The sequence below is a fragment of the Pseudophryne corroboree genome, chromosome 5, assembly GCF_028390025.1.
Source record: "Pseudophryne corroboree isolate aPseCor3 chromosome 5, aPseCor3.hap2, whole genome shotgun sequence".
Lineage (NCBI taxonomy): Eukaryota > Metazoa > Chordata > Amphibia > Anura > Myobatrachidae > Pseudophryne > Pseudophryne corroboree.
Window position 1 is genome coordinate 67,713,048 of NC_086448.1, and position 21,181 is coordinate 67,734,228.

Below are 21,181 nucleotides of genomic sequence, written 5' to 3' on the forward strand. Positions count from 1 at the left end.
TTTCACTCTCCCTCACTTCCTGACAGAGATTTTGGCAACATCTTAACAGAGCTGCACTGATCCTGGGACTGCAGGGCACTATCTCCTCTGTAAAGCCGCCTGTCTCATCAGCACTGTGCATTTACAGGACACTTAAGTATTCTACATGTCGTTTAGACAGCGTTAGTTAAGAACAAGTGCACTCTATATGAATATTTAGTACAAGTATTCTGTGATATAATCCAGTGTTTACTGTGCATATATATGTGTGTGTGTGTGTGTGTGTGTGTGTGTGTGTGTGTGTGTGTGTGTGTGTGTGTGTGTAGTATTACTAGTCCAGTGCAGTTTTATTGTTATATGTGACAATTTCTCCATTGTACATGTGACTGTGTGGCTATTGCTGCTGTGTGGTTTCCATTCTATGTATCTCACACATATTGCTATCACTATGGGGGTCATTCAGAGTTGATCGCTCGCTAGCAGTTTTTAGTAGCCGTGCAAACACTATGCCGCCGCCCACTGGGAGTGTATTTTAGCTTAGCAGAAGTGCGAACGGTTCTATCCCAGAGCAGCTACAAATTTATTTTGTGTAGTTTCAGAGTAGCTCAAAACTTATTCAGCGCTTGCGATCACTTCAGACTATTCAGTTCCGGATTTGACGTCACAAACCCGCCCAGCATTCGCCCAGCCACGCCTGCGTTTTTCCCGCACACTCCCTGAAAACGGTCAGTTGCCACCCAGAAACGCCCCCTTCATGTCAATCACTCTGCGGCAAGCAGTGCGACAGAAATGCATCGCTAGACCCTGTGCTAAACTACATCATTCGTTGTGCCCGTACGTCATGCGTGCGCATTGCGCCGCATGCGCAGAACTGCCGATTTTTAGCCTGATCGCTGCGCAGCGAACAAATTCAGCTAGCGATCAACTCGGAATGACCCCCTATATTCTGTACTCTGAGGGGCTAAGTGCATCAGGGTCTCATATACCATATAGTGTTCCACAGGATATACTGTTTTGTATTTTTCACTGTGTGTTTCAGTCACTTAATACCGATTTAATCCTCTGTGTTCTGCATTTGTGGTCACATAACACAGGGGGTTATTTACCGGTATTGTGTTTGTCTGGCTATATTGTACTGTTACATCTTAAGGCTACATTACCAATAATGTCTGCTTCACAGGGCGGGAAATCTGCGTACGCTCCTGCCTCATGCAGTGCTGACGCCACGGATCTACCTGAGGAAAAGATTTCAGCTGAGGGTTCCGGTACTGGGTGTTCTGCAGCCCCTAGTCAGCCTGCAGCACCCGTGGCTAATCAAGACCCACCTTGGCCTGCTTTTTCAAATATGCTGACTACGCTTGTAACACGACTTACGCCCCCTGTGGGACCTCCTGTGTCATTACAGCCACATATTGCCTCTGTAGTTAATCCACCATGGGCGGATACTCTGTCATCCCAATTACAGCAATTAAATCAGTCCCTGGTTAAACAAAAGCCTAACCCTCGTCCTACTGGGACCAAAGGGTCATCTAAGCGGGCCATTTCTTCCTCACAATCCACTCATGTTTCGGATACTTCATCCGATGAGGATGGGGAATATACTGATCCATCAGACACTGATACAGTTGCTTCTGATGAGGAATCTGCGACACAGGTGGATGTTCCTGACCTAGTGGAGGCTATCAAGCTGATTCTTCATATTGATGACGAGATTGACCCTCCATATATGTCTAAAAACCTGATAAGTTCAAACGTCAGAAGGTGTGACCGGACGGTCTCGTACGAAAAGCAGTCACCGCTTTCGCGTCCCGTCCCCAGTACACAGATTGGATGTTCAGGTCACACGGGACCTGGCCACATAGGGGATTCCCGCTTACCGTCAGTAACCGCCTGTTACTGACTCCACCCACTGCGCTGTGGGCGGGTTTATGCTGCCACCACCAGACTCCTGACCTGCCGTGGCATTTGGAACCACGGTTCTGCTCTGTATGTGCTGACACGCTGCCTTACCACACCTGTGTGGTATGGACGAATCCCCACTAGTCCTCTACCGGTAGCTGGCGGAAGGCAGAACTTGGAGACGTTGGGGTGCTCTCGGGACAGCCGGAGAACGGGGCTGTTTTGCATAGGCCTGCAGGTCACAAGATGAAGCGTCGTCTTTAGGCAGAAGATCTTTATTTGCCCAAATACAGCCTTCAAAAAGGATGAGCAATACAGCAAGATGTTCACAGCAGAAAGTAGTTGGAATAATACACACTGGAGGCTCGCAGGCCTCCTCTTTTTATACAGTAAAATCACAAACCACAGTCCTTTCCATCCAATCAGGATATCTTACAAAATATAAATATATTACATTTTAAAAGGATATAAGTTAAGCAATTTCCTCCTTCCTGGCACACACAAAGTTTGTATAATTTAAACTCCAATTCCTACCACCTGGGAGTTTACACTTCGCCATTGAGACATTTAACACATAGCTTCAAAATACAAATGTTTCTGTCTCATTCACATCTCCATGCAATCCCAGTGTTTGGGATTACAACAGGAAAGGCTGCAACACAACAAACAGTCTTCCTTCCACCTTCGTTTGCATTTCAAAGATGTTTGGCCACTAAGAGGCCGGCTAATTGACACTTACTTGTACATAGCAAGTCTGGAGCTAGGACAATTACCATACGACTTCCTATGCAAAAAGTGTCTCACAAACTATTTTCAAGGCCTGTTTAGAAACAAAATACCTTGTACTTTCCTCATAAGTGCCCTGTCCATCAGTTCATCATTCTCCAACTGCGCACTGCGCAGCGATATAACATATGACACATTATTAAACATATTTTAAATACCCGGTGCCTAGCACCCACAATACATTTAAAGATGGCGACTAGGGGGCGTGGCCTGGAGGCTGGTGGAGCAGGCTGTGTTTTGTGAGAGCTCTCAGGGATCTGAGAGTTTGTGCCATAAAAACACAGAATTTACGAGAGATATCGGCCCAAAACATCTGGTCTACCCTCCTGGAGTGTTGGAGCAGGTGGCGAGGACGAGCTGCGGAATCGGGGAGCCGGTTTCCTGGCTCCCGCGGATTGCGGCCTACTCGTCGCCCAGAAGCCGGGACCTAAATTACACACTGTCCCCCGGCCGGGTGGACGGCCTGCTCGGGGCGCTAGACGGACCCGCCGTGACCCTGATACCCGCGGGGACATCACTGCTCGCTGCACCAGGACCCTGACCGGCTGGTTAGGGGAGACAGGAGTCCGGACGGCTGCGGGAAAGCGCACCTCGGAGCGCGAACGGCGGCCATCTTGAAAAGAGAGGAGAGGGGAGACGAAGCAGCGGTGGACCGGAGGAAGAGCCCGGCGGCCCTCAGAGGTGAGAGTCTTACTGCGGCTGCTATACGGAGCTGGCAGAGCATATCCCCCCCAGGCAGTGACACCACCCAGAAAGACCACAGGCCCGGCCGGAGCTCCCCCCTGCCTATTAGGCTGATAGTATTTGGCCAATTAAAAGGAGTATCCCCCTCAGTTACTGCTGTACCGGAGATAGCAGGTGTACACCCGGAGGGTCAGATTCCCCTGGAGTGGAGGTGGAGGCCCCCTGCGGTCACGTTCTGACCTGCCGAAAACCCGCACTTGGTGGTGGACCCAATGTGCCTCGGCCCTCTGCGGGTCCGCCCGCGGATGTGGGTGGCCCGTGAGACGGAACAGAAGAGCGGCGCAGACCCCAGTATTTAGCAGAAGCCCACCACTGACCCTTTTGACTGACCCTGTTGACCTCGGGACGCATCACTCAGTAGTCTGATCCCATCCCCTGAGACTGGATAGCACACCGGGTTTCGCACCTGGCCTCATCAAAAGGGCCCCCTTGCTACAAGTTATAATACCCCCCCAGAGGTCCCCGGGCCTGACCCGGCCCGTTCATATCCTGTGGCTTAGCCCTGAGTGGACCCGGGCTACTCGGAACGCGGGACTGAAAGTTCCCTCCAATGCTATATATGCCCAGGAAAGAAGATGGCTAGTCAATTAACCTTGCCAGCCCTGCTCATGCCAATGTAAACCGAGCAGTATCCCCTACCCATGCCATTATCTACGTGACATCCTGGTGTTCTTGGAGACAGTGATCCCTCCAACCCTTCTATAATCTACGAGAGTGGCATTGCCGCACTAGCCTTTCCTGGCCTTAGTATGCCGTCCAGACGCAGCAAGCCGTCAAAGCCTGCGCAGCAGTTGTCATTTTTCAAGTCCTCTCCGAGGATGTCGGGTCTTAAAACCACTGAGTCCTCTGCAGCGGACAAGGTTCCACAAACTCCCCCCCCCCCTGGAGGTACCTCCTCACTCTTCCAAAGCTGCTACAAGCCTAGATAAAATTGGAGATGGCGACGCCCTGACTGTGGGCACTATGAAAATACTCCTGTCACACTTTAAAGAGGACGTAGCAGCGGAGTTCCGTGCCACATTAACGACGTGTCAACAATCCATAGATGACTTAGGGGGGCGTACAGACCATCTGGAAACCAAAATGGAGGAGGTCGTGGGGTCCCATAACAGCTTACTGGACTCCCATGAGGCCTTGGAGGCAGAGGTGAAACTTCTACGGGACAAGGTCACGGAGTTGGAGGACAGATCGCGTCGTAGTAATCTTAAATTACGCGGAGTCCCCGAATCTGTGTCAAACAGCAGTTTGCACGATTATGCAGTGGCCCTATTTAAAGCTCTATTACCACAATCCCCTTCGGCTGACTTCCTTATAGACCGAATACACAGATTACCAAAGGCTAGGGCGGCCCCAGGAGACGCGCCTAGAGACGTCCTAATGAAAATGCACTATTTTCATGTCAAAGAGGCCCTTCTGAAGGCATCCAGACCGACGTCAGACAACTCTTCAGCTCTTCAAGGCCTTCAACTCTTCGGAGACTTGTCTGCAGCCACTCTCTTCAAAAGGCGCTCCTTTTATCCAGTTACAGCAGCCCTTAGGAAGGCGGATATCCCTTATCGCTGGGGATTCCCCACCAAGCTGCTGATTCGTCGGGATGGCTCCACTGTCGCTATCTCAACCGCAGATGAAGGAGCAAAATTGCTTAAATCCTGGAACATTACGGAACCCACGGCGGACTCCTCACCCCGTCGACTTCAGCAGGACTGGTCCGCGGTGAAGTGAGATGGCCTGCTGAGGTTCGGGCAACCTCTACAGATGCTATCTTTCTAAAGGTTGAAGACTCTGGTGACTCCTCCAGTATAAGTGTTCGAGTTTAATAAGTTGGTTGAGCTGCTGGAGAGATTCTAATGATTCTTCTAAGTATATACTATGTTTCCAGGTTAGACCGTTTATGGTATGTAGTATCTGCTCCTTAATGGTTATTTACATATAAAAGTTTCTATATGCCCTGACATCGCCAGGATGTCTAAGTGTTTGTATAGTTTATAGTATTAAGTATGGCAATGGGTAGGTGCTTTGCCACTAACCCCCCCTTTAGCCTACACAGCCGCCATTTTATGGCGACTGGTTATGATCTCACGGGAGATCAATTCAGTTTAATTTTTTCAATTATTTCCTTTTTGTCTGTCTTCCTCTCCCCAGATATGTTTCTCCCCCCCCCTATCAGGTATGTCAGTTTAAGCACGGAAAAAGGTCAACGGAATTAACAGCTCCATTTGCAAAGGACTATGGTTAACATAGTCTCTATTAATGCCAAAGGGCTGAACTCCCCTCAAAAACGAAGAGTAGCCTTAAACTCTTTTTATAAGCTCAAGGCACATGTGGTGGCAGTGCAGGAGACACACTTCCAGAGCCATAACCCCCCCTCCTTCACTAATTCCCGTTTCCCCCACTGCTATACGGCAAACGGACCCACTAAGAAGGCAGGCGTGGCTATCCTTATAGCACAGCACTGCCCGTATGTTCTGTCTAATAAATATGAGGATCCAGACGGGAGATACCTAATCTTAGTAGGCAAATTGGATAATGTAGAGACTACTCTAGTCTCTTGTTATGCGCCCAATACCAAACAAATCCCATTCCTTAGAACCTTCTGTAGAATGCTCAAGGAACACTCAAAGGGAGCCCTTCTGATCCTAGGTGACTTCAATATGGTACTGGACCCTGTAATAGACCGCTCCCGTCCGACCCGGGCCCTTCGCAGCAACCCGCCCCAGGATCCTTCAGGCAAATTTAGCCAATTGCTGGCTGAGTATGCGCTGTACGATGTCTGGAGGGCCAAACACCCGTCAGAACGGGATTACACTTTTTATTCCCACGTACATAGTTCGTACTCGCGAATAGACTTAGTACTAGCTGATAGGTGGACTTTAGCAGCGGTCAGCAATATAGAGATATTGCATATGTCCTGGTCCGACCACTCCCCACTTATTATTGCCTGGGACGTTGGTAAGAGCACAGTCCCACACGGCCCCTGGAGAATGGGTCAACATTTACTGGCACATCCAGAGGCATACCAGGCCATCCAGCATACGCTGGACTCATATTTATCTACCAACCAACCTGGGGACACATCTGTCTTCACCCATTGGTGTTCTCTGAAAGCAGTGATCAGAGGTTCTGCAATTCAGATTGCATCTAGACTTAAACGGGAAAGTAGGAAAAAACGAGAATCGGCAGAAAGAGAAGCTGCAAGGTTAGAGGCAGCACACAAAATCAACCCCGATAACAAATCTCTCTTTAAGCAACTTCTTATCGCGCGCGACAAAGTGAACTCTTTTGCCTTAACCGAAGTGCACCGCAATCTGAGAAGATTAAACCAAACTTATTATAGGCTTGGCAATAGAGCGGGACGATTATTGGCGCGCAAGCTGAGAGGACGTAGAGCCAAGGAACGCATACATGCTGTTCATACGTCCTCCGGAGTTAAAGTAACCGACCCGATTGAAATAGCAAACGCATTCGCAGATTATTATTCGCAGTTGTATAACCTCGCAGATGAACCTGGCACGCCTCAGCCCACTTTAACAGATATCACAGGTTTTTTGAGCGGGTTGTCGCTGCCCACTATAGATGCCCAATCTCGGGATTCCCTGAGCGCCCCCTGGCGGCTCGACGAAGTCGAAGCAGCCATAGACCTATGCCCAGCAAATAAAGCCCCCGGTCCTGACGGATACCCCTCTAGCTTCTACAAAACTTTTAAATCAACTATTGCCCCGCTCCTGACATCGGTCTACAATGAAGCTTCGGACTCCACGCGCTTTCCGAAGGAAATGTTGGAGGCCAGAATAGTTGCCATCCCCAAACCAGGAAAATCCCCTACAGTAGTTCAGAACTACCGCCCAATAGCATTGCTGAACACTGATCTTAAACTATTTGCTAAGATGGTTGCAAATAGGATCTCCCCTCTACTGCCAAGTTTAATTAATCCTGATCAGGTGGGGTTTGTTACGGGTAGGCAGGCGACTGATAACACACGTAGGGTGATTAATTTAGTCGACCGCTGCCAGGCCCGGGGCGATCCCCTCTTGCTTCTCTCTTTGGATGCAGAAAAAGCGTTCGATAGGCTCCATTGGGACTACCTAAGAGTCACCCTGACCCACTTTGGGTTTGCAGGCAGGATACTTGACTCAATTTTAGCTCTGTACTCCTCGCCCTCGGTCTTTATAAATGGGTGTAACTCCTCTTTATTTAATATTACTAATGGGACCCGGCAGGGATGCCCATTATCGCCCCTTATTTTTGTGCTAGCGGTGGAGCCTCTGGCAGAGAGAATTAGGAAGTTAGACTCAATTGTTGGTCCAGAGATAGGAGGGTTACCATATAAAATTTGTCTCTTTGCAGACGACATTTTAGTGTGTCTCAGTGAGCCTGAAACGTCCCTGCCTCATTTACACCACCTTCTAGACTCCTATACAGCTGTATCCTATTACAAACTGAACACTGCTAAGACTGAAGCCCTCCCCTTGAATATTCCGGATAGTACTCTTAGTCGTTTGAAAAATGACTATAAGTACGCGTGGCAACTTAGATCGATTAAATACCTGGGTGTTCATATATCTAGGGGGCGGGACCTGATAGGATGCAACTATGACCCACTATTCCATGCATTTGAATTAGTAATTAAAGACTGGATGATGCAGGAGGTCTCCTGGGTCGGACGGGTGGTCCTCTTACCAAAGTTGATGTATCTCTTTCGTACCATCCCTAGGGCTTTCCCCAAAGATGTTTGTAACAGATTCAATCGTTTATTAACTAAATATATATGGGGGGGCTCTAAGCCGAGGATAGCGAAATCCACTTTAAGTGCGCCAAAATGTGCAGGTGGTGTTGCATATCCAGACTTAGAGAGATACCATACCGCTTGCTTACTCACCCAAGCAAGAGATTGGTGCACTCAGGACAATAAGAAACCTTGGGTATCCCTGGAAACAGACGCAATGCACCCCTTCACCTTATCGGATTTGTTATGGTTACCCACTAATTTAGTTCCAGCTAGAGTTGCGGAATGCCCAGCGGTACATGCAACTCTGATGGCATGGAAGGAAGCAATTGGGTATCTCCCTAATGGCACTCTGCCCTCCCCGCAGTTGTCCCTCCTTACTATTGCTTTATTGATCCCAGATATGCAATTGTCCCATTGGCAACCCCTAGGCCTTATCACGCTAAAAGATATCCTCCGGGAGGGCTTAATAGCTCCCTTCTCCCTACTTCAAGACAAGATTTCCATAAATATCTGCAAGTGCGGCATTGGTTTCAAAGTTGCACACCGAGGCGAATCCCACATACTGACCTCCCCAAAATAATGATGTCACTTCTAGTTCCCAGGAGCAACAGGGGAGGAATATCCCGGTGGTATCAGCACCTCGTGACCAAGTCTCAGCATGGGGTCTTCCCCGCGCAGACTAAATGGGAGAGAGACCTCCCTGCTGTGTTTACCGAAGATATATGGAAGGGTATCTTTAATTCTTGCTTTAGAATCTCGAAATGTGTAAACCATTCCGAAATGTACTATAAATTGATCCATAGGGTATACTTAACACCAGACCGTATGCATAAAATCTGGCCTGAGATTTCTGCTAGCTGTTGGAGGAATTGTGGGAGGGTGGGAGATATTCTACATATATTCTGGTTATGTCCAGTGATTAGGTCGCTCTGGAGGGAGGTGTTCTTACTAATTTCCCACATATTGGGAGAGGCCCTTTTGCCCGACCCCCTTTTGGCACTCTTCCACTATACTAAGAAGGAGATGTCTGGCAGTGATAGATATCTTCTAGGCCATATCCTTATAGCATCCAAAGCCGCCATTGCCGCTAAATGGAAAACAGCGCTTATCCCCAGCATCTCCATGATAGAAAATAAAGTGCATCAACACTTTATCTTTGAAACTGCCGAGGGCAGGTACTCACCTGAGAATACCTCTATAGGTAAGAAATGGATCAAATGGTCCCGATACAGGGAGAGTTTAGGCCAGCTGGGTAATCCTAATGCTCTAGTAGATATTCCAGACCTTTCCGTGCTTTGTTCCCCGGTTTATACCGGGGATTAAGTAACTAAGTGATGAGCACTTCTTGTCTTTTTTTTTTTTCTTTTTTTCTTCTCCTTTCCTAAAGTATTATGACTTTGCTGTTATATAAAGATATTCCTGATATGTGTTTCCCTCCCCCTTGTATGTATTTGTTTTGTTTAATCTCTGTTCCCTTAACCACAACCAGATCTTGTTTATCTATCTAAATATCTTGTATATGTAATCTGTATGATAACCCAATAAAAATTCAATATTAAAAAAAAAGATGGCGACTAGCGCCAGTGCACAGTTTAAAAGTGGCACCAAGCACCCATTGTCCTCCTAATGGCGCCGGGCACTAGGGGTTAACCCCTTCACTGCTGCGGCCGCCATTACACGTGTGGCTGGTTAGTCTCTCCGGCCACACTCCCCCCCCCCCCCCCCCCCCCAATTCAAGCGGGAAAACCAGCGAGTCATGTCCCAACGATATGGCTCCTGGTCCCGCAGTCTGTTGGGTTGAAGGGGACGCTACCTGGGGGGTGTAGGCTCCGCCCTAGACAGTTCATCCATATTATGGTGGCCCGATTCTTGTGGGGACACAATGTTCAAATAGTTCACCTGAAGTCCAAGTTCAAGGCTCCACCACAAATGTCTGCCCGATTTCCCCAAGGTAGGTTGCAGCCACCTAACAGGCGGGTGGAAAGTCATCACTGTGGGGGGCCAGTTACACAAGCAGAGTAAAAACTGGTCCAGTGTACACACAAGTGCCACCCAAGGTGTCCCAATTGCGGCATACCCCACCTCCCACCATAGCAGTATTCTGCTCAAATAGGCCACAGGGTGCTCCTGCCCATATGGCTCTTTCTGTCTCAGTACTGCTCCCAGTCTGTGCAGTGGCGCAGTAGTTCGTAAAACACAGTCCTGGTCAAGAATGTGCGCCATCAGCACTGCAGCGGGTACCAGAGGCTCCTTCAATGACTGTAACGCAAACTCGCAAGCGGGTGCAAAGTCCACTGACTTGGGAATACCCTTCCTAGCCATCTCTGTAAAGGGGCTCACTACAGGACTAAAGTCAATGACGTGTCCGTAGGACCTTACAGGCTCTAAGGTCGGCACCAGTCTGGGTGATGTGGGCCAGGGGCAGCCTCTGGTTGCCTCCACCCCCTCTGGTTTGGGCCTACTCCTGTCTCCTCCCACATGGTGCCCCAGGCACTGTACCTCCGTCATTCCTATCTGGCAACTGTCTGCCCTAATTGTCAGACCTGCCCTCCAATCCTCCTCTGTCGACCTATGACTCGGGAAGCCTACCCTGTCACCTAGGCCTACTCTTTCCTCCTCGTCTGCTACCTGTGCCACAGTGATGGTGGCCAGACCACCAGCCTCTGGATCCTGTGTGGCATCCACTACAGGGAGGCTGCGTGTCTTCCCCGATCTACTGCGCACAGGCAGGGGACCTGCTATGTCCACAGCAACTTGCTGTAAAGGTTCTCCTATGGGCAGAGACCCAGAGACAACACAACCACTGGAGTGCCCCATCTGCCAACGCATGGCACCAGCCTTACAGTTGGTCTGGGCGTCAGCCGACATTCTAGACCAGGGCAAGCTCTGTGTCAGGCACTTCAGGGTACGGTCTATCTCTGAGTGGCTGTCCAAAGGGGTTTCGCTGGCAACCGACACCGGTTGCGCAGGAAAGTTCCCTGGGGGGACCAGCTGGACACGTTCCCTATCTGGTCTACCCCCTCCCACTTTCCTGGCTACCCTATACCTTAACCCTTCCCGCCAGGTCAAACTTCCTGCCCCAACCCTGTCAAGGCCACTGCCAGAGTGGCGCCTCATGCCTTTCAGGGATGGGTCAGAGAGTTGAGCCTCCCTAAACTCCTGCCTGCGGCCCTCAATCGCTCTTAAATTGGGACACTCTACAGGGGGATCTAGGTTGGGACTGCTAGGGTCAGTCTGGTAGGGGTCAGTCATGGTAAAGTCATTGTGGTTTCTCATACTCACCGCCGGAGTTGGCAAACCACTTGGGTCAGGAGCATCATTGGGCACCCCCACAGGATCAAACGAGCTGGACCCAACATCCTCTGCGTTGCTAGGGGACGTAGGTATATCAGAGGCAAAAGGCATGCGGGGTCGATGTGCTGATCTAGCTGCTGTAATCTTTTCCTCTGGGCTGGTTGATGCTGTGTTTGGCTGTGCTGGCAGTTGTCTAGCAGCTGTGGTCTTTTCCTCTGGGCTGGGCTGTGCTGGAGTAGCTGATGTCAACGGTGGTTGTGGAACTTGACTCCGGGAAATGGCGCCAGCAAACGTGGTGACGATCCCACCACCCAGATCATTTCCTAGGACCACATCAGTTGGGAGACCATCCATGACGGCTACTTCTCGCAACTCTGGTCCAGCTCCCCAGTCCAGGTAGACTCTTGCCATGGGAACTGCTTTCTCCGTTCCATCTGCCAGGATGACCTTGGCAGTGCGACCCTGCAATACTGCAGCAGGTTCTATAAGGTGGGGGCTCACTACAGTGATTGAAGCCCCAGAGTCTCTTAGGCCTTCCCCCTGCAGGGGTCCCACGTGGAACGGCTGCAGGTGCCTCCACATATTGTGTAGGGGCTGTTTGGCCATGCAGGTGACTCTCTCCGCAGAGTGCACCTGTTTCTCGCCACACTCCATTGGATTGACTGGAGGGGGAACAGTCTCTGTAGGCTCATCTCCACTCGTCAAACAAGCGAGCCGGGCTCCATCACTCGGATTTGGGGCACGAGTCTGGGGTGCTTGGGATGCAGGACAGTTCATCCTCGGATGTCCAATTTTCCCACAGCCATAGCACTTCTTCTCCAGTCGTGGCACCGATGATCTCTGATCAGTTGCAGGGACACTGCAGTGCGGTTGTTGGCCAAGAGCACCCGGATTGGAAGCCGCTTGTCTTTGGGGGTGATGAGCTGAAGAGGGGTATCCCACTGGTTGTACAGTCTTTTGGAGCTGGCTGCTGGTTGGGCGCTTCTGCCCCTGTGACCGAATTGCCACATACTTGTCGGCTAACTGGGCAGCCATCTTTAAGCTGGGTGGCTCCCGGTCTAGCACCCACTCCTTCACTTCTGGGACGCACCTGCGGTAGAACTGCTCCCTGTAGATCAGGTCGATCAGTGCGTCCCATGTAGTGGCTTCAGAATCCTTCACCCACTTCACCACGTATTGCCGCAGCTGGGTGGCGAACTGCCCATGGGTGCTGCTAGGATTCTTGGGCAAGTCTCTGAACTTCTTCCTGTAACACTCTGGAGTGATAAAGAATCGTTGGAGGAGGGCCTTCGCGACTTTGTCGTAATCCCCACAGTCCTCCGTGGCCTTTTCTCGATAGGCCTCCAAGGCCTCTCCATGCAGAGTGGGCACAAGGTGTCTCACCCACTCCGACTTGGGTAAATCATGTAGTTTACAAGTCCTTTCAAAAACTTGTAAATGTCCATCAATGTCCCCATCACTGTCTGCAAACTGAATGCGTCCCGATCTGTGCACAACAGCTGACAACGGCTCCCGGGGTACCACGGCCTGTGGTGCCCGCTCATCACGCCACATCTGGATGATGATCTTGCGCTCTTGCTCCGTTGCCCTTTCCCCCAAATCCGCTAGCTGATCCGCTAGGCTATCCGTGCCGCCCCCCCCTGGGACGTTGGGATCCTGGCCCTGCTAGGGATTGCTGGGAAACATTGCTGCTGTGAGAGGGGGTCGGGGCTTGTGGGTCTCACCGGTTCCTTACGAAGGTCCACTGTTGTGCCGTCCTCTGCGATGCGGACGCCGTCAGTGCTTTCCACCTCACGCTCTTGGACGTGTTGGAAGGGATCTCCACACCCTTCTGCCGACACACGATCTCCAAATCGTCCTTGGACATTCCGCTGAAGTCCGCCATCTTGTGCGTTCTCCTGCGCTGCAGTTACCCCTCTCCTGAGTAACTCGGCTTCTCCAATCGGGTGACCGAAAAGCCGCCTGGGATTATCCCACCGCTATGCCACCAATTTCTGTGACTGGACGGTCTCTTACGAAAAGCAGTCACCGCTTTCGCGTCCCGTCCCCAGTACACATATTGGATGTTCAGGTCACACGGGACCTGGCCACATAGGGGATTCCCACTTACCGTCAGTAACCGCCTGTTACTGACTCCACCCACTGCGCTGTGGACGGGTTTATGCTACCACCACCAAACTCCTAACCTGCCGTGGCGTTTGGAACCACGGTTCTGCTCTGTATGTGCCGACACGCTGCCTTACCACACCTGTGTGGTATGGACGAATCCCCACTAGTCCTCTACCGGTAACTTGGAGACGTTGGGGTGCTCCCGGGACAGCCGGAGAATGGGGCTATGTTTTGCATAGGCCTGCAGGTCACAAGATGAAGCGTCGTCTTTAGGCAGAAGATCTTTATTTGCCCACATACAGCCTTCAAAAAGGCTGAGCAATACAGCAAGATGTTCACAGCAGAAAGTAGTTGGTATAATACACACTGGAGGCTCGCAGGCCTCCTCTTTTTATACAGTAAAAACACAAACCACAGTCCTTTCCATCCAATCAGGATATCTTACAAAATATAAATAAATTACATTTTAAAACGATATAAGTTAATTAAGTGATTTCCTCCTTCCTGGCACACACACAGTTTTGTATAATTTAAACTCCAATTCCTACCACCTGGGAGTTTACACTTCGCCATTGAGACATTTAACACATAGCTTCAAAATACAAATGTTTCTGTCTCATTCACATCTCCATGCAAACCCAGTGTTTGGGATTACAACAGGAAAGGCTGCAACACAACAAACAGTCTTCCTTCCACCTTCGTTTGCATTTCAAAGATGTTTGGCCACCAAGAGGCCGGCTAATTGACACTTACTTGTACATAGCAAGTCTGCAGCTAGGACAATTACCATACGACTTCCTATGCAAAAAGTGTCTCACAAACTATTTTCAAGGCCTGTTTAGAAACAAAATACCTTGTACTTTCCTCATAAGTGCCCTGTCCATCAGTTCATCATTCTCCAACTGCGCACCGATATAACATATGACACATTATTAAACATATTTTAAATACCCGGTGCCTAGCACCCACAATACATTTAAAGATGGCGACTAGCGCCAGTGAACAGTTTAAAAGTGGCGCCAATCGCCCATTGTCCTTCTAATGGCGCCGGGCACTAGGGGTTAACCCCTTCAGTGCTGCGGCCGCCATTACATGTGTGGCTGGTTAGTCTCTCCGGCCACAGAAGGTTACTAAATTAGTCTTACCACATTCTGACCATTTAATTGACATGTCAGGAATCCTGGGAGTCTCCAGGAAAGAAATTTTCCTTGTCTAAAAAGATCCTAGCTCGTCATCCTATCTCTGCAGAGTTAAGTAACAAGTGGGAAACCCCACCACCAGTGGACTCCCATGTAGCCTGTCTTGTGGTATCATCTACTCTGCCTGTCACCACCATCACCTCTCTGAAGGAACCGAAGGATAAGCGTGTGGAGGGCTGCTTGAAGTCTATTTACACTCTTGCTGGTGCTGTACATGGGGGTAATTCCGACCCGATCACTCGCTGCAGTTTGTCTCAGCGCAGCGATCGGGTTGGAACTGCGCATGCGCCGGCGCCGCAGTGCGCCGGCGCATGGCAGCCTTTGTTACCTAGTGATTACTTCTGAGACAGAGGCTGTCACTGGTAAGAATGCCAAATTGATTTCTCACAAATATTTAAAATGCCCGCTCTAATATATATTGCAGACGCCAGGCGCATCTTATTACCATATACGATAAAAGTGCGCTGTACATCGCAAAACACTGTATCCCATAATAGAAAACAATACATCCACACATTATCTGAGTTCCAAAGCTCATTGATGTATATATGTTATTAAAAAGGATATGGATTCAATATATATTACAAAGTACAGTATACCTATAGTTACATGATTACAACTCACACAGTAAGCAGTTAATACATAAAGTTACATACAGTTATATGCCAGCATACAATACCATTATCCTTAAGTTATATAAATTTGTCTTTCCATATCACTCTCTCTCTCTGTAAAGTAATACTGGGACTCCATCTTCCTCCGAGACCAAAACAGGAACTGAGCTGGCAATAACTCCATCATCGTCTCAGACCTTACAGCGACTCTGAGACCAAAACAGTAACTACCTTCCTGTGTGATCAGCTATGTGTTATCTAGTTTCTGGGGGAGGGATTCACTCTCTCTCATTCATGATGAGTCACTAGTTTCTTTGTATATGCTGAACAGGTTCAGCCTTGGGGATATCCAAAGGGGCTGGCCTGAGTTTCCTGTCCACCACCTGTTTGGAATATCTATTGTTCTAATAAAAGTGATTTTAGCTTTTATACATTTAATCATAATTCCGTGTTGCAATGTCCTACAACTTAATAACAAGTATCAAATGAATCTACACATTAATCTGGTTGCTTCAATAGTAAACATGACAGGTCTATCTGGTTCCGTTCAAATAATACACATACATGACACCACTCCATCATATACAATTCTAAATCATCATGATGTCTGGCGCTTGATATTATTATAATTATGTACTCTATGAAATAAGTGTCGAATCCATCTCTGTGGCATGTCCGTGTAAATGCGTGTGTTACCATATATTGCTGTGCTCGCTGCGCGTATTTGCAAGTATAGCGACTTATATGTGTGTAGTTTGTATGTTCTCTTTATGTAATATTTTTTTGACTTCGGCACTGGGCAGGAGGGGGCTGGACGGCGGCATTAAGCCGCCATTTAGGGGGAGCGGTCCGGCCAACGCAGACGTGGTCGGTCCGTTAGGGGGGCGGGCCGCTGCAGCTGCGTGACGTCTTACGCAGCCGCTGTGGCCAGTGGCAGCGACAATTAACTCCCGGCCAGCCGCAGAAACTGCGCTGGCCGGGAGTTACTCCTCAAATACAAAGGCATCGCCGCTGTTCGATGCTTTTGTATTTGTTTACAAGGGAAAAAAATGTATAGTTTGCTGCGCTGTAAGGAGCTGCTCGGGTTTTTAGATTAGAAGATCAATATTGGGTAATTGTGACCAAGCGCTGTGTGTGCTAGTAAATGATAATTGCAGTGTGAAAATGAAAAATCAATATTAAAAAATCAGTTGCACTTATAGAGATAAGAAAATGGAGTAAATAATACTCAATTTGATCATCTCATCTCTTTATTTACTCCCTTTTCTTATCTCTAAAAGTGCAACTGATTTTTTAACATTGATTTTTTAACCTTGGGAATACTTTGGTATACAGAAATTCCCATTTTACCATGAGGATGCCGCCAGTAACCTCACTTCCGGTTTCGGTCACTTCCTGTTTTTTTAAATAGTTACCATATAAAAAGGAGCACAATTAAACAACCTTAACACTTCCTTGAAAAAGAATCCAGATCAGGATTCGAAACGCGTTGGTGAGTGAAGGAGCTGACACAGAAGACGAAGACATCACCGCCGCCACCAGCATCCGACGTTACCGGAAGCGGACATCCGAACTTCCGGTTACGGCTAATCGGCGCAGAGAGAGGCCGCAGCACAGCACGTGAAGTAGGGTAAGATGGGGATAGCATCTACCCACAAAGACTGTGTCAACTGAACTATATCCAAGTGTCAAAAAGCTCCATCAAAAACACTAAAGGAGCTGTAAACATTAGCTCTTGCACTTATATTCCTTCTATTTCTTTTACTTTCCTCTTTCTTCTTATACTATTTTCATTCAGTTTTTCTCCTCCTTTCTCAATTTCATTTTTTATTTGTATTTTTTCATTTTTATTTATTTTTAGTTTTATTCATTTTTTACTTATTTTATTTCATGTTTCATTTTTACACTGCAATTATCCTTTATTAGCGCACACAGCGCTTGGTCACAAATACCTTTTGCCTTTTGTATTTGTGCAGGGGGGGAGGGGCTGGACTGACATGCCGGACGGACTAGCCCTGTGCTGGGCGTCCCCCCGCATGTCAGGGAAGATGATCGTAGCTGTGCGATACGATCAACTCGGAATGACCCCCATAGACCCACTATGGCAGCCTCTTGCGCTGCAAAAGGTATTGAAGCCTGGGTTCAAGCAGTTGAGGCAGAGCTACCTCTTTATTTTTCTGACAATGCCAGACAATGTCTATCATATATTACCACAGCCTCCCATTACTTTCAGGAGGCGGCCTCTGATGCAGGTGTTATGGCGGCCAAAGCGTCTACTACGTCCATCCTGGCTCGCCGGATTCTGTGGTTACGGTCCGGGTCGGTGGACCTGGACTCTAAGAAGACCTTGGAGGTGCTCCCTTTTAAGGGAGATATACTGTTTGGGGAAGATCTGAACAAGATTGTGACTGATTGGCGTCGGCCAAGACTGCATTTCTCCCAAGTACTAATCCGGCTCCGAAGGCTAAGAGTACCACTTTTCGTTCCTTTCGACCTCCAGGTAAAGCGAAGGGTCAGGCGTACCAGAGACAAGCTTGCACTTCCAAAACCTCTAATCCCAAACCTAAACGTTCTTGGGCCGCCCGTCAACCTGCTTCCAAATCAGACAAGCCTGCTGCATGACAGGGCGGGTCTCCCCCTGGGTGATCCCAGGGTAGAGGCTGATTCTACAGTTCGCTCAGGAATGGTCAAAGACCACTTCAGATGCCTGGGTGCAGGAAGTTGTCTCTCACGGATACGCCATCTCTTTCAAGAAACGTCCCCCTCGCCAGTTTTGCTTGACAGTTATCCCTTCAGATCCATTAAAAACAAAAACTCTACATTTGGTTGTACAGTCCCTCCTGGACACGGGAGTGATACTATTCGACACTGTTTCTAGTTCAGAAGCCGAATGGATCCTCCCGGCCCATTCTCAACCTCAAATCTTTGAACAAGTTTGTGAAGGTTTCCAAATTCCGTATGGAAACTCTTCACTCTATTGTTCTGGCTTTGGAGCCCAAGGATTATATGGTATCCCTGGACATACAGGATGCTTACCTACACATACCTATTGCCATGTCGCATCAGCAGTATCTGCGGTTTGCTATTGGCAACCTACATTATCAATTCCAAGCCTTGCCTTTTGGACTGACCACAGCTCCTTGGATCTTCACCGAGGTCATGGCAACCATGACGGCCATTCTCCGTCGTCAAGGTGTCAGGATCCTGCCTTATTTGGACGACTTGCTGATCCTGGCGAACTCCCCAGAGGTTCTCACCTGTCATCTGGAACTGACGGTCCAATTCCTACAAGCCCACGGGTGGCTCATCAGTTGGAAGAAATCCTCACTGGTCCCTGCTCAGAGCATGGTGCACCTAGGGGCGTTACTGGACACACACAACCGACGTTTGTTCTGGTCTCCAGAGAAGGTCCTGAAACTTCAGGACAGGATACAATGCTTCCTCTCTCGCCCAAGAGTGTCAATACACTCGGCGATGCAAGTACTAGGCCACATGGTGTCGGCTTTCGACATGGTAAAGTATGCTCAATTTCATTCCCGCCCTCTATAGAGGTTAATACTTTCCAAGTGGGGTGGCCTGCCTCACTGGATCAGGTCTCAAATGATCTCCTTGAATCCGGAGGTCCATCTGTCACTGAGCTGGTGGCTGCAGGACCAACAATTGAGCAGGGGTCATCCTTTCTGGATCTCCAACTAGGTCCACCTAATGACGGATTCCAGTCTGTGGGGTTGGGGCGCGGTGTTGGAGCAACTCTCTCTTCAGGGTCGGTGGACCAGGGAGGAATCTCTCCCAATAAAAATTCTGGAATTGCGGCCAGTGTTCATTCTGCTGAAACTTGCCCTGCCTCTGGTACAGAACAGGCCTGTTCAAGTGGGATCCGGTCTGAAGATCGACAGTATCTAGGTCGACAATGTTTAGGTCGACCACTATAGGTCGACAGTCACTAGGTCGACATGGATGGAAGGTCGACAGGGTTTCTAGGTTTAAAGGTCGACATGAGTTTTTCACATTATTTTTCTTTTTTTAAATTTTTTCATACTTAACGATCCACGTGGACTACGATTGGAACGGTAATCTGTGCCGAGCGAAGCGGTAGCGGAGCGAAGGCACCATGCCCGAAGCATGGCGAGCGAACGCGGTGCACTAATTTGGGATCCCGGTCACTCTACGAAGAAAACGACACCCAAAAAAAAAAATCCTCATGTCGACCTTTAGACCTGTCGACCTAGCACATGTCGACCTAGAAACCCTGTCAACCTTCCATCCATGTCGACCTAGTGACTGTCGACCTATAGTGGTTGACCTAAACATTGTCGACCTAGATACTGTCGATTTGATGAACCACACCCGTTCAAGTACAGTCAGACAACGCCACCGCTGTGGCGTACATAAATCATCATAGGCAATGATGGAAGTGTCAAAAATCCTTCAATGGGCGGAACGCCATATTGACAGTGTTCATTCTGGGAGTCCTCAACTGGGAAGCGGACTTCCTCAGTCGCCAGGATACGCCGGAGAGTGGAGTCTTCATCTGGAAGTCTTTCAACTCCTAGTGGACAAGTGTGGCCTACCAGGTGTAGACCTGATGGCGTCTCGACACAATCACAAGGTTCCGTCTTCGGAGCAAGGACAAGGGATCCCCAAGCAGCGTTCGTGGACTGGCAATTCCATGGAACTTTCGGCTGTCATATGTGATCCCTCCAGTGTCTCTCCTGCCCAGGGTACTATGGAAGTTCAAGCAAGAAGGAGGAATACTACTTCTAGTCGCTCCAGCGTGGCCCAGACGGCACTGGTTCTTAGACGTGCAGGGTCTCTCGATAAAGTGTCCTCTTTTACTTCCACAACGCCCCAACCTCCTCGTTCAGGGCCCTTGTGTCTACCCGGACCTGGCCAGACTGGCTTTGATAGCGTGGCTCTTGAAGCTTCACTCCTGAGGGCCAAAGGATTCTCTGAGGTCGTCGTTCAAACTCTGTTGAAAACCGGCTTCAGCTCGGATTTATTATAGGGTCTGGAATTCTTATTTCACCTGGTGTGCTAATAAGAATTACAATGCATACAAGTTCAGCACTACCAGACTTTTGGCTTTTCTGCAACAAGGCCTGGACTTAGGCCTTCGTTTGGCCTCCCTCAAGGTTCATATATCTGCCTTGTCGGTGTGGTTTCAGAGAAAAATTGCATCTCTTCCTGACGTTCATACTTTCACTCAGGGTGTTTTACGGATTCAGTCTCCCTATATCCCTTCTGTGGCTCCGTGGGATCTATCTGTTGTCTTAAATGCCCTACAAGAGTCTACATTCGAACCTCTTGAGTCTGTGGACCTTAAATGCCTTACGCTTAAGGTCGCATTTCTGCTGGCTATTGCCTCTGCTAGGAGGGTGTCGGACTTAGGCGCTTTGTCCTGTCGTCCACCCTTTCTGATTTTTCACCGTGACTGGGCTGTTCTTCGAACTCTCCCTGGTTATCTACCTATGGTGGTGTCATCTTTCCACCTTAACCAAGAGATTGTGGTTCCGGCCTTTATCTCTCCTGGTTTGTCCTCCAAAGGGGTTTGTGGATGTGGTACGGGCTTTCCATATACATGGAGGTCAGACTCTCTCTTTGTCCTTTTTGGTTTTCACAAACGCGTCTGGCCTGCGAATAAGCAAACTTTGGCCAGATGGATTAGAATGGTGATTGCACAAGCTTATGCGCAGGCTGGGCTCCCAGCTCCTGCTGCTATCAGGGCCCATTCTACTCAGTCTGTTGGACCTTCTTGGGCGGTCTGCAGTGGCGCGTCCGCTGAACAATTGTGCAAGGCGGCTATGTGGTCCTCAGTGAACACGTTCATCAGG